General features: G+C 35.4%; 1 long non-coding RNA gene across 1 annotated transcript in view; it reads right to left on the bottom strand.

The window, feature by feature from the left end:
- LOC110468041 (uncharacterized) overlaps positions 1 to 14421 on the bottom strand; it is a 52299-nt gene that overhangs the window by 15279 nt on the left and 22599 nt on the right. The window contains exon 3 of the long non-coding RNA XR_002464979.4: positions 254 to 12948. This is a non-coding gene — a long non-coding RNA (uncharacterized LOC110468041). The remainder of the gene's footprint in view (positions 1 to 253; positions 12949 to 14421) is intronic.

The raw sequence follows: 14421 nt of genomic DNA, 5'->3' as shown, positions 1-14421 counted from the left end.
GCCTGATCTTCCATGGTAACATGAATATGCTGTATCTAAATTTTTACCAAAAAATTTTATATGCTTCTGGAAGAATTCTGTAGCTGTCCCTGACTTTTAGTAGTCAAAAAGCTAGTACAAACACAGGAACTTCTCCACAAATGTCCACTGGAAGAATGTTCCTTGGTCCTTATCAGTATTTGAATACTGCTTTAAAATATTTCTGATATTTGTCACGTGTTCAATGCAGCAATATTTTCAGGGGCATACTTACTATGACAAAGACTTTTCCGAGTCCACTGGAGATTCAAGATGTTCTAGTGCTGGCATTTTGAGTTGTACCAGTTCCAATATGGATTTTTGCTTGCTCCACAATCCATTCAGAATGTACTTGCTGTGATGTGCACATAACCATGGCCACAGACATGTTGAAGTGTATCTCTTTCCATGTGGGCGTACATCCTACTTCATACTGGACTACCAGGCTGCCCCATACAGCAGAACACAAAAAGCAGGAAAGCACTAGTCAGCTGGCAATCCAGACAATTTATTGAAATGATTCCAGTCACAGGAGAGCAGATAACAAGGACTACAGCAATCAGCAAAAGCAAAAAGTATCTGGGCTTCAATATAGTGTCAAGCAAGCAAGCAAGCCCCATGGTAAGTACAGGACACTTTCAGTTACTAGCTAAACAGTCATAAACTTGGGCTAGCTCACTTCAATCAAATCTGTTATCTTTAACCCTTGAGCCCTGTTGGGTTCCTAAAATAGACTGCTGTGGTTTAAGTTGCATTGGGAGCTAAGCACCACACAGATGCTTACTTATTACCCCTTAGCATTTGGGATGGAGAACTGAAAGGGTAAAAGTGAGAAAACTGATGGGTTGAGGTAAAATAGATTAATAGGTTAAAAGCTGCAGAGAAAAGCAAGGAATTATTTCACCACTTCTCATGGCCAGGCAGGTGTTCAGGCATCAGGAACAGAGAGCTCCAGCATGTGTTAATGGTGACTTGGGAAGACAAATGTCATCACTCCAAATGTGCCCCTCTCTCTTCTTCTTCTCTATCTTTATTTACTGAGCTTGATGCCATTTGACATGGAATAATAGTCTTTGGGTCAATTTTGGTCAGCAGTCCTGAGTCTGTCCCCTCCCAGTCTCCTGTGCACCACCAACCTCCTCCTTGCAGGGAAGCATGAAAAACATGCTGTGTATGAATTGTTCAGCAGTAACTAAAACATGACTCTGTTATCAACTCCATTTTCACTAAAAATCAAAAACACAAAACCATGTGAGCTACTATGGAAAATTAGTCATATCCCATCCAAAACCAGTACAAAAAAAAAAAAAAAAAAAAAAAAAAAGAACTAGTGATAGGCAAGGTACCATGCTACATTATATATTCCACATAGACCGATTAAATAGAATTTTTATTAAACAATCTTTCCCTACTTTGTTTTCCTTCATTCATCACTTTCTTCCTGCTGCTGCGTTCATTTTCACTTTACAGTTACTGTTTAACATACTGTCCTTCCTGCCTCCCATTCATGCTCTGTAACCTTATTTTCTTTTTCCTTACCATTTCTTCTATGTTCAAAATGCTGCTGAGAATACTTCATGGGCAATCTTATAGATCATTGTGCATAATGGATGCCAGGAAAAGAAAGCTTTTCCAACTTTACCTACCAGAAATATACTTGATTTCAATTGAAATATCATGTGGCTGTCCTCATGTTGTCAAAAGATCTGCCTGTTTAGCCTTGGCTATGACTAAAGGTAAGAAGCTTTAATTGCTTTTTAAAACTCAAGTAAATAGAACCTCCTATACTTTCATCTCAGTTTGAAGGTAATTCCCCTGCTAATAAAGCAAGAAAATCTTAAAAATTCCTGAAAAATTTTCTTGCAAAAATGAAGATGGTAGTGGTGATTTGGTAAAAGAACTTATATTGTGGCATCTTTAGTGTTCCATACTTGACTAATTTAGGGTTTAATTGCCAAATGTATATTTAATACCTTTGGACTGCACTAATGAATGTAAAGTTGGAGGGGATTTGACCTCATTTTTGAGGTTAAATGGACTAGCTTGTTGGGACTTCTACACCTTTATTTCCATGTGAAAGGAATTAATGAGTCCTTTATCTCCTCTGACCTATCCTCTTGCTCAGCATTGATGCTCATGACTTTCAGTTTACTTAATTCTCTTTGTTTTATCATATGTATGTTACTAACCTATTTAGTAATAGATTCCCTTTCTTCTATTTTATGGAAATTATTTTCTTCCTCAAAGTTTATTTTACTATTTAAACTTCTAAACTTTCTTTCCTCACTTGGGACCCATAGATACACTAAGAATCTAATTAACTTGATGAAAAATAGCTCCCAAAAAAGCTGAATTTCCTTCTTTTTTCCCCATCAGATCAAGATGTTGCTTTGTTTTCAATTTTTGTACACACTCAAAAACATTTTATGTGAAACTCTGAGAATTAAAGTAATTAAGGAAAATATCCAGCTGAATCAGAAACTATTACGACCATTGTCAAATCTCCATCTTCACACTGGCAGTTGATCATGATACTGAAGAAGAGTGTGAAGACTGGAATATTCACATTTGGGATCAGTATTTTCTGGGAAAAATTTAACGTGTAAGACATGTTTGTTAAGTTGTCTCTCAGTTATAACCAAAAGAAGTAGTGTGAAAAAGTGTATCTGACTGAGCTGGAGTTCGTTTTCCCATAGCAGGCCTCTCCAGCTTTGCATTGGCAGCTGAAAGAGTGTAGGCGATACACCAGTGTTTTGGCTACTGCTGAGCAGCACTGGCACATCATCAGCTCTGTCTTTCCAACAGCGCATCAGTAGGCAGGGATTTGGCAAGATCCTGGAAGGGGACACAACAAAGAGAGCTGACCAAATTGGCTAAAAGGATATTTCATACCATATTATGTCCATTCAGCCATTAAAAGCCAAGAGAGAAGAGTGGGGACTTTGGGGAAAGGAATTGAGGGTTGCATCTGTTACTGACATTTGCCTTCCAGAGCAACCAATACGCATACTCAAGTCCTGCTTCCCAGGAAGTAGAAGGACCACACCAACTGAAGGGAAATAGAGAATAAACATTTTGTTTTTCTTAGCTTCTGCATGCAGCCTTTATTTTTGCTTTATTAAACTAAGTTTAGCTTCACTCATTGGCTTATTACATTTTATTTGCTCCCTACCTGTCTGGCTGAGTGGCTTGGTAAGCATATGCGAAGGAATGTCAGGAGATGCATACATTAATTTATTAGCAAAAAATTTAGTGTGGTAATCACTGCAAGGACAATACAATGTGATATTCTTTTCCATGACTATCATAAGCTGCCTGTTTAGTTTTCATTGCAGAATCTTTATTGTGGGTGATGAGGAAAGACAAGAACTTTTTTAGAGAAAGGACAAGCATGTATGTCTGACAGCTAAAAAAAACTGGAGTGCTGCTATTCTTCTATCCTTCTTTTATCTCTACCATGCTTGAAGAGTAAGAGAAGAAGTTTGAATGAGTGTCAATTTATCCTTTTCCCTCATGGCCATCTGATCAAATCAAAGAGGACTGGGAAAAAACATTAAGAAAGTGACATAATGGAAATTGAGTGACAAATACATATACTGTTATATCCAAAGAAGAAATGAGAATAGATGCAATTAGACAGAGTTGGAAAGATACAGACCTCATATTTAATAGTTGCTGATGGTTTAGAGGTTTTTAACTTTCTTATTTAAACTAGCAATCAGAGCACCTAACCAGAGTATATAATATTTGTGAGGCAGTTAGGTATCCACCAAGTGGAGTGCAGTGTGACAGTAAGACAGGCTGGCAAGCACAGCTTCCACAATAGGTCTATCTGTGACAGCAAGTAGATGAATTAGACTCCTACAGTCTGTCTTCCTTCTTCTGCACTCCTCCTAGTACTAGATCTAGTGTGTATGAATACTTTGGATACGTGTGTAATTTCATTTAAGCCTGAAATTGAGAGACCTTGAGATTACACACACAGGGAATAATGACAACTGTTGAATTCAAAACACATCAACCAAGAAAAGACAATCTTCACTTACTACACCTGCACAGCCTCTTGCAATCATTCAGTGCAATTAGGACAGCAGTGATATTAGAATGAAATAAATATTTTTCATAATAGGGACAACTTTCTTATAATCCCTTACATTGTTCTGAATGTTTCACAATTTTATAGTGAAAAATGTGAATTAGGAGCACAGCTCCTTAATATAAAAGCTTTCAGTTACATATAACAGCTAAGATAACCGTATGTGTGAAGGCATTCTTCCTCTTCTCCACATAGAAAGAGTCCATGGTCTTACTGCTACCTAAATTAAGACAGGTGTTCTAAAAATTCATTTCTAGGTGACATACTCTTGCTGAGACCCTTGCTGTACAAATTCTTCAAGTGTAAAAATGTGAAGAAAGATGATGCAATTAAACTTATTAGAGGCCTAGGAAAGAGATACAGAAATAAATATATGTAACTGGTATCATATGGCAAAATAAAAATACCTTATTCATAACATCTTGCATACATACTATTTCAAAAGTAATGTTTCAAAATATGAAAGTACAAAATTAAAGTTTAGGAGGCATACTGATTTGCAGAGCTGATTCATTTCAGCAAGGGTCAACTTCTTAAGTGATATTTCATTGCCTTTTTGTGATGGGCTCTGGATTTCAAAAAATAAAGATTTGTAACAGACATGTTAAGGTAACTTATGCATGCACACTTAATCTTGTTTGTTTAAAGGTAAATATCAGAGATAATTTTAAATGCCACCTAATGCTGATCAAGTAAACTTACAGTAAATATTACTTAAGAGCAGCCATTATTTGACCACAGAATGCCAAGGTAATGATAAGATGTTAATAGTTTCTTATGCTAAGGCCTATCCATGCCCCATAGAGATAATGAAGATATTTTAAATAATTCCTCTGTTGTGATTTAAACCTATTCTTCTTTTGCAAGAAAATGTTATGATTTTTAAAATATGAAATAATATCAATAATGAAAATTCTTGCAGAAGTAGTATATGAGATCATAAGTCCGAGCATGATTTCATTTCAGAGATGGCTTTCATATGTCTTTTAATTCTCCTGCAAATATCAAATAGGTTATGAAGAATTTGAGAAAATTAGCCATCATCACCTAATGAAAGGAGCTGAGAACTCCAATTTAATTTAGGAAGTTGAGACCTAATAATGAAATAGTGGCATCATTCTAATGAATTCTGATATAACACTTGACATGGAGTGCTGGAACTGTGAAATATCTGACTTGTCATTTGGAAAGCCAAATAAGTAATTCAGTACTTACTGATTTTTTAAAATTTACTTTCCCTGATTTGAAGCCAGTTTTAAAAAGGAAAGGTTATAATCTCTTCTTGGTTACTGACAATTTGTACATAGATCAAAATAAACTTTATTTACCAATCAACAAGTTAATTATTATTTTCTGAAGTCATTACTTGCAAATATGTTTCAATATTTGTATTTTCATCTAGATGAGTTCTATAAAAGGAGCATGTTACAAACAGTGCAGAATCCAATAAGAAAAACAGGTCTGTGTATTATGGCAATTAAAACTGGGAGACTAGAAAGAAGGCTTTAGCCCTTAAATATGATTATTGCCCATCTTTTACAAGATGAGCTGGCTCTAAAAAGCCAGCTCAGTAGCATTTTCACTAACCACACACACATACATATGAACAAAACAGTCAGTTAAAAATGCAAACAAATAAATAAAGTCAATACATTTCAGGTTTACTCCACTCATGTACACAGTTGACTGATATGTAAATTTAGGAAGAGTTTGTGAAACTTCATTATGAAAAAATAATATTTTTATTGCTTCTTCAATAAACATGACAATCTATTCCCCTTTAGAAAGCTTTTATATTCCTGGAGTGGGGAAGGAGAACAGAAGTAGTTACAAATAAAAAATATTTAAGTAAACAAATTTGAAATTTTATTTAAAAATTAATTAATAGTAGCTGCAATTTCTAGACCTGAGTGTTCTGTGTTTCATGGCTTCACAAGTAAAATACTGAACCATGGAGACAGGATTGTGCAACATACCCAATATTTTAATATATAATTATTTTTTACACTCTTGCATGTATTAGAAATTATCCACATTGTTATTTAACTCATGGTTACTTTTTTGAGTAACTGATCTACCACTGAAGTTAGGCTACATTCTTATATCAATCAAATCTGAGTACAGAGGCATTGTTATTGAAATGAATGCACATTCATTCAAGATAAGAATGAGAAATGGCAAAAACATCATGCTTTATGGTATTACTGCACTGAGGAAGAAGAATGGGACTCTTTTATCAGAAATTTGGCAAGATCTTACTGTTGGCAATATATATAAAAATCCTGCAGTGAGAGTGCAAATGTCTGAGACGGCAGAACTTAAAATGTATAAAAAGTAAAATTGGATAGAGGAAGAGCAAAGGGATACTAAATCAGATACAGTGATTTTTTAAGATTCTTTTTCTCTTTTTGTCAGGAATGAAAAGATCTTTATAAAAACAAAAGCAACATCCCTTTAAAAAATATAAGGCAAAAAGAAAGCACTTTTAGTAGATTTTAGTGAGATGGTCAGATCTCACCTTCTCATAGTGGGATGGCTGACCTGAAATCAGTAGATGGTGAAAAAATGCACCAGGTGTTCAATTTATGGGAAAAAATTCTTATCCAGAGATGAGACTTTTGACCTCCTAATTAAATAAATTAAACTAATAGAAGACTAAAATCCTGGCATGCATAGAGATTATCATCATCAAATAGTAACATTAAATGTATGACACTGAGGATTACTTCAATACTTATGATTATGAGTTGATTATGAGGTGTTGAAATATCAGTACTTAAACAGTTTAGGACTCATTTGATTACAGCACATATTGGATGAAAAAGCATATGCCAGTGATTCGGCAGTTGCTTCACAGAACTGGTGGGTTTTGGCTTTTCCAGCAAGAAATTGGATGACATCCTCTCTCAGGTCTGAAGATGATACCCTTCTCCAGAAATAAAATGTATTGAAATTACACATGCCCTCCTATTTTTGTCTCCAAGACTAAGAAATCTGACATCTTATTGCCATTATTTGTGCAGCAGAAGTTGAATTGGAATTTTCCAAAACAGATGATTAATGTATAAGACTTTGCAATTTAATACTAGGGTTTTTTTCCCTGCACAAGCATCTTGGATCCTGTTTTCAGCAACTGATTTAACATATAAATTGGCCAAACTTGGCAAAAGTCAAGAATATTTAATAGGATACAGATGGTACAGCAGAAAGCAATATCTAGAGATTTGGTTGACTTGAATGCTCTTTAGCCCTCTACCAGCTGCTTTGGCTCAAGTGTGAATGAAGACCTTTTAAGAATCAATAAGTGTATATTATGTTGTGCCCACCCAACTAAGCTGACACCAAAAACAAAAGCAACCATATGGTTTTAAGTTTATTAATGAACAGGGCACTATAGCTTGATACTCAAGTTTAAATATGTTAATTTAATATCATCAATTCCTTGCACATTGCTAATTTCCATTGGCCATCTAATACAAAGAAATGTAATTCTCTCCAGATTTTCAGTTTCAGTGGTAACAGAAAATAAAACAGACAGCAATTGCCTGAGGCTAGAAGAAAATGGAAGAGACACTCAATTTCTTTCTTTACAAACCATAATAAAATCACAGTCAATAGATTTTAGTTATTGGAATCATAAAACAACACTAGCTGCAGTTAAGAATTAAGTCCTTTGGGGCTGTAAGTGCTCTATATGGTGTTTTCAGCTTGTAATGAATGATTACTAATTACAAGGCTCAGATTATATTGCAGGCATTTAAGTGCTGATGTCCCACTATAATAAAGCTGAGAACCTCGAGCAGTGTCCTCTTTTCTTTTTTATGCAGCAGCACACTGCATTTGATGAATTGATCTTCAAGTTCCTAATAAACGCTAAAACATAAGTGATGGAGTGGATTCCAATTGTAAATGGATTCCTGGGGCATTAGATGCTGGAGGCAATATCCTAACAATCCTCCTTGCTTTCCTCTAGCATTGACTTGTTATTATGTTCAGAGGCTCTTGTGGTTGTGTTTATCATGAGTAGCATTATTGCCACAGTTCAAACTATTTACAGCTGTGAAATCTTCTTGGCAAAAATAAAAGAAAAAAAGTGGAAGACAAAAAAGATACTAATCTATCCCATCACAACAGTACCAACAATCATGATCAAACAAACAAACAAATAAATAAAAACTGGAACATGAGAAATTCTGGCTGAATTTTGGAAAGGGAACTCTGGAGGTGATTAAAAATGACAATACTCAGAGATGCACTGATCATTACCCTAAGCCACCTGCTATCATTGGACCTGCTTCAAGCAGGGACTGGGGTTGGTGACCCAGTTGGTGATCTGAAAATTTCAGATTTTCACCACACTATACCCGTAGTGAAATTTCACTTGCAAATTTCTATTTCAGATAATGGCCTAACAGCTTGGATTATGTACCAAATATATTCTCCATTAGTGGATCTGTGTCTTCCCCACGTGAAGAGGGCACAGCACTCAGCTACAGCTATATATACAGATACCTCTGAGGTAAAAGACAACAGGGAATTATCCTTTTCAGCAAGCAAGGGGCTACTTTGTTTCCTGGGGGCATTGCTGCCTCCTGTCCAACCTGAGGCACCAGATCCTTTGTTGCAGAACTCCTTCTGACTGGTCAGCCCTACCCTGTCCAGCTGCAAGGCTTTATTCATCCCAGGTATCAGGCTTTCCATTCAGTTTTGGTGGACCTTGTGGGGTTCCTGACTACCCACTTCTCCAGCCTGTCCAGGATCCCCTGCAATCCTACCTTCCTCTGTATTAACTCTTTCTATCAACATGAACTACTCACAGACCTTTACATTGACTCAGAAGTTAGTCATTCATGCTATTATTAACTTGTCACATCCATATCTCACCAATTTGGTTATAACATTGTAAAATACAAAAGACACAGGATGCTTAGTACTTTTGAGACAGTCACTTCTTTTATGACAAAAGAGAGTGTAAGCATGTTTACATATTTTAGAATGGAATCAAACAGAATAAAAAAGATGGTAAAATTAATATAAAATATCATTTATTTCATTTTTGTGATTTAAAAAATCACAAATAGATAAGTACTTTTGAATTTAAGTTTTTTTTTAGACATATAAAGTAAATTAAGTAAATTATATTTTTAAATAAACTAGCTTCAAAGAATAAGTATTAATTTTTTTCAGAAAATGTGATTAAAAGCATACCATCATAATCACAACTTTAGAATTAGCAGATTAGTTAAAAACATCTGAGTAGTTAAGCAAAGAAAACTTTTGACAGATAAGGCTGCCAGAGACATTTCTACATTTTTTAATTTTTTCCTCACATCCAGCATAAGTGTCTTAGTTGGTTCCTACTGCCTCTCATTCTCATGCCCTGTACCACTACTACTAAGCAATACAGTTAAAAAAATCACATTAATTTCACAAGTACCTTAATCTAAAACATCTAATCTACATTTTAAATAAGTAAAGACACATAGTGGGCTTAAACACACTTGGTGCCAGGTGAAAATCTATTACAAAATCTCATTTGTAGAAGTTCCTGTTTAAATTCGCAATTTCTATGGAATTGTTTTTGTTGGTGGTGCCTTTCCAGCAATCACAAATCATGGATGAAAGAGGGTCTAGAAATCCTTATGGATCTATCAGTCTGGTCAGAATAGAGTCAGGTAACAGAACTGTCAAAAAAGTCCAATGACTCTTTGGTTCACAACTTTCATTATGAACAGTTGCTGGTGACTTATTAACCTTGGTTTTCCTAGTAAAAATAGAGGCATTTTAAAGTGCTGCTGATAGCAGTGCATTCATGTTGATACTATATGTCAAAGATCGTCATCACACCCGTCATGAACTGCAAATGTGCTTCTCAAAAATTATGAAAATACTTTTCTGATTTCACTACATCACACATTATATTCTGAAAATAATTCTTTGTAACATTTATTTTGTCCTTTTCATCATCTGTTAAATCAAAATTCATTTAAAGGAAAATTTCTTTCATTTTCCTGCCTTCTCTGTTTTCTCTAACTCTTCCGATCTTATTACAAAAAACATCTTCTCATGTCCAGTATTTAAATTTTTAATTTTTTTTTTAAATTAACTTCTCATTCTCTGCTTCTATCTATATTTCTCATATTAAGGTTAAAAAAAAATACAAAAGAGCAAGCACATGCTAAAGGATGCTTAAATGTTCCAGCTTAAATATGGTGAAATTTAGTTCACTGAGCCTATCTAGTTCCATCTCGGAAATTAATAGGCATGTTAGCTACATTTTTAAAAATATATATATTCTAGAGATGTGAAGATATAATAGCCAGATCACCTGTGCTATTTTATTGTAGAAATAAATTAAGATGTGAAGATATAATAGCCAGATCACCTGTGCTATTTTATTGTAGAAATAAATTTGTAGATTAACAGATGTGTTAAGATTTCTGCAGGATAAAAAGAAACTGAATACTTGCTAATAAAAAATAATGGACGAAAATAATTATTACAAAAATATTAAACTATTCAGCTGCAGATATTCAGGAGGTTGAATTCAGAAATACTTAGACAAATAGATACACCAATTAAATACATATGCTGGGTAAAACTGGTATTCACCACATATTGTGGCATTAGTATAATATTAGATATGCTAATTTGGTACAATTAACCTTTTGTAATTGCTTTAAAGACCTTGTCTAACCATGCAGAATATTACTTCATTGAAGAAATAACTGATCAAGTGTAAAACTAGAGGCAAGGCTTCAAGAAACTAATTATACTGTCTGGATACAGTACATTTTTCCTGCTAAGGTTTAAGTCACCTTTATATATTCATATATTCTTCCAGACAATTTTAGTAACAGAGAACAGTTGCTCAAAGTTAAATATTTGGTTTTCATTTTTGTCCTCTGAATTTGAGCTGCAAAATGCAACCAAATACTTTCACAGGTTGGGGCAGAGGAAAGAAAGACGATACAAGCAGTGTAGTTTAAAATTGTGTGTTAAAATTAAGGATACTATTTGCAAATTTTATGCTTCATTGCCCAACATATGCTGACTCAGACAAAAAGAACTAGCACAGATGTTTTCCCAGTAATATGTTCCTTAGAAACTGGCCAAGTGGCAGGATGCTAGAGATCAATCACTTGAGTAAACTGAATGTGGGCTAGTATGGGGTTTGAGTGATGTCAGTTACATGGAACAGATTTCCTGAATTAGAATTTTACTCTATATAAGCAAAAAGGGAACACAGATATTGAAAAAAGTTAGTCTGAAATAGTTTTGCTTTTTCATAGTACATCAGAGCCTTACTCATTAATATTGAGGGGTAGCCCTCCTCTTTAGTTTGTGGTAAAGCCTTTGACATTTAGATTCTTATTGCCTAAATCATTTATTAGTTTAATAAGCACACAGCCCTTAGTTCCACTTCTTCACATTTTGGCTAAAATGCTTTGGAATATTTCAGTTCCATGTGACTCACATGAGAAATGAAGAAATTCATCCAAGAGAAATGTTCAGACTGAAAGCATAAATTTAACTTCAGAGCCTGGGAGACTTTCCGTTGATACCAAGTACTATCTTTGCAGATATTCTTTGCAAGTGTCTATATTTGCAAAGAAAGAAGACTAATGTCTTTGTTTTCTTTAAGAAAAAAGACACAATATTAGCACCAAACACATTTCCTATCTATTATTAACATTATTTAAAAACTTACAAGAAATGTGGTATGACTCAGCTAGTAACTACACAAACATGAGTAAGTGCTGTACTGAATCTTGTGCCCTAATAAATGTAGTCAAACAAATAAATGCAAAAGTACAACAGTAAAGCAAGGAAAATTTTTTTGAGATTTATTGTTTTATTGCCATTTAATGTGACACGTCTTGCTAAATTCAGAAGAACTTTTGTGTTAAGCAGTAATGTTTTTCTTGGAAGAAGATTTCCAAGTAACTTTCCTGTTAAAAATTTCATATGACTTACAAATACCATCTAAATCTATTTGTAACATAAAACACAACATAAAAGCAAGCCCAGCTGGGCGAACTGAAATACTTAGTCATTCCTCAAGAGTTTAATTGAACTTTGAACTGACATTCCTGAAAAAATTAACCTCAAATCATACATTTCCACAAAACTTTTGACCTGGAGATCTAAGCTATTCCAAAGGGGCGTATTAAAGACAAGAATATGCTAAAAAATGAAAAATCAACATTTGCAACATATTTTGAATTCTAAGAAACGGACACTTTTCTGAACTTTAAAATTATTTTTTCAGCCTCAATTGGTGCTGCTCAGAAGAGTAAACTGTTACAACAAATCTGTTCTTTACCTCATCATTTTCTAGTGGTTCATCCAAATGAAATGAAAAAGGAAAAAATATGATTCAGAGGACTGTTCGCTTAACCTTAATCAACAAAACACAAGGTAAATATTATTCTGAATCATAGAAATCTTAATTTCAAGCCTAAATTGCTCTTTTTGTCCTGTTGGCTTTGTCGACCCATATTTCAATGAAAAAATGGTAAAAATGGCTATGCAGCCCACCTATTCCTTCAAGTATGCAGCTGCCTTGTAGGGAGATGAAGAACAGGGATACAGTGTACAATAGCTGCACAGCTACCTAGTGTGTAGTAGTAAGCTTGGACAAATACTTGGAGGAGCAGTGCATATTCCAGTTACACTTGTAGGTTCTCTCTCTGTGAAGAGTCAGTACATAATTGCCTTTAGATTTCCAATACTGACACCATGAACGAATATCAGAAATTTAGAAAATTTTTCTGAATAGGAACATTCCATTGTATTTGAAAAGTCATGGCAATCAGATGAATTCCCAGTGCCTGGAAAAGAGAAGACAACACTTGTTATTATAAAGGGTGTAAAATGGGACTTTGGAAACTACTGGTTAGTCATCCTCATCTCCATGCCTCATAACATCATGGAACAGACCTGCCTGGAAGCCAGGCAAGCACATGAAAGGCAGAAATGTAATTAGAAATAGCTAACATGGGTTCACCAACACAAATCATATCTGAGTAAGCTGATGGCCTTCTACGCAGAATGATGGGGCTGGCAAATAAGGAAAGAGACATCCTCTATATGGACTTGAAGTGATGCCACCCACATTTTGTCGTTATGTTGGAAAGATATGGGTTTGATGGATGAAATGTTAGATGGATAAGGAATTGATGGAACGGCCCTATCCAAGGTCTTGCAGTCTCTATGTCCTGATTGAGATCAGTTATATATGATGTCCCTCAGGGGTCTGCACCTGGGCCAGTGCTGTTTATTAATAATATAATTAATTATATTAATAATATAAACTGAGACTATTTGCATTCTTCCATTCTTTCATACTTCCAGGATGGAGTGCAGTTGATGTACTAGAGGGATGACATGCAGAGTGACCTTGACAGACTTTAGAAGTGGATGAACAGCTTGATAGCTGAACAAGATCAAGTGAAAGGGTCTGCATGTGGGTTGAGACAGTCTCCAGTATCAGGACAGCCTAGGGAGCCTAGGGTATGAATGGATTGTAAGCAGCCCTATGGAAAAGGACTTGGAGATATTGACAAAAGAAAAATAGGACATGAGGCAGTGAAGTACATTTGCAGCCCAGAAAGCCAATGGCATCTTGAGTTGCAGAAAAAAACATGTGGCCAGTATGTTGAAGGAGATGATTTTCCTTCTTTACTCTGTGTTGATAAAACCTCACCTGGATTAATGCATCCAGCTCTGGGGTTCTCAGCACTAAAAACCACATGAATGTGTCAGAGAGGGTTCAGGTTGTGGTGGTGCATTCTTTATGTATTTAACAGTTGTTTTAATATAAAAGTTAGTTATTGGATGTTAGATAGTGCAATGCTTTAATCCTTTGTACCCCCATTTTGTTCCCTCACGATGGTGTGTCCCAAGTTGTTTACACCAACCTGGCTGTCCCTCAAGTTGCCAATCTCCCTGTTCCTCCCCTCCTTCCCATATAAACTGCTGCCAAGCCAAATTTTGTTGTCTCCCCCTCCTGTCAGTCAACCCAACCCACGCCCATTTGGTTCCAGAATGTTCAGTGTCAATCACTCCTGTCCAGACAGTTGGTTTGTTCACGAGGCTTTATCCCTCCCCTGTGTTGTCTCTAATGGTTGCTACAAGCACTGTACTCCTCCCTTAGTGATTTCCCATTGGTTGTCTCATGTTTCCAACCCTTACACCCACTCCCTTTATAAACCCTAGCCAGACCCTATTTCTTTGGCACTCATCCCTGACTCATCCTTGGAGTAAATCTTCTTTGGACCTCATATGTGTGGCTTCTCCTTCGT

The sequence above is a fragment of the Lonchura striata genome, chromosome Z (genome assembly GCF_050655825.1).
Source record: "Lonchura striata isolate lonStrDom1 chromosome Z, ASM5065582v1, whole genome shotgun sequence".
NCBI classification, from domain to species: Eukaryota; Metazoa; Chordata; class Aves; order Passeriformes; family Estrildidae; genus Lonchura; species Lonchura striata.
Note: the sequence above shows the minus strand (reverse complement) of the source record. Positions and strands in the feature narration are given on the sequence as shown.